The sequence below is a fragment of the Corvus brachyrhynchos genome, unplaced genomic scaffold (genome assembly GCF_000691975.1).
Source record: "Corvus brachyrhynchos isolate BGI_N302 unplaced genomic scaffold, ASM69197v1 scaffold365, whole genome shotgun sequence".
Taxonomy (NCBI): Eukaryota; Metazoa; Chordata; class Aves; order Passeriformes; family Corvidae; genus Corvus; species Corvus brachyrhynchos.
Window position 1 is genome coordinate 218,108 of NW_008239544.1, and position 390 is coordinate 218,497.

The 390-nt window shown below is 71.8% G+C and overlaps 1 protein-coding gene across 1 annotated transcript in view; it reads right to left on the bottom strand.

Annotated features, from left to right (window-relative positions):
• KLHDC4 (kelch domain containing 4) overlaps positions 1 to 146 on the bottom strand; it is a 19,959-nt gene extending 19,813 nt beyond the window's left edge. The window contains 1 exon segment of the mRNA XM_017741323.1: positions 86 to 146. The gene's annotated coding sequence lies outside the window, so the exon portion shown is untranslated.
• Positions 147 to 390: the final 244 nt, after the last annotated feature.

Sequence of the window (390 nt, forward strand, 5' to 3'; positions counted from 1 at the left end):
GGCGGGCTGGGATCGCACCGGGCCGGGCCAGTATCACACCGGGATCACTCCGCGATCATAGCAGGCCGGGATTCCCCGGGAATCACACCGGGATCACGCCGGGCCAGGCCGGGATACCCCGGAAGGCCCCGGGATGGGGCCGGGCCGGGGCCGCTCCGCCCCGGCCGCTCCTTGTGCCCGGCGTGTCAGGAGCCCCGCAGGGCCGGGGAGAGGGCTTAATGCAGCCCCGCACACCGGCCGGCACCGCCCGCACAGCCCTGGCACAGCTCGGACACGTCGGGATGTTCTGTTTGTTCTGATGCCCGCCCCGAGGAGAACGTGGAGCCCACAAAATGGCCCCCTCCCCTCACACAAAATGGCCCCCCCTCAGGGGAGGGCATGGAGGGGCAC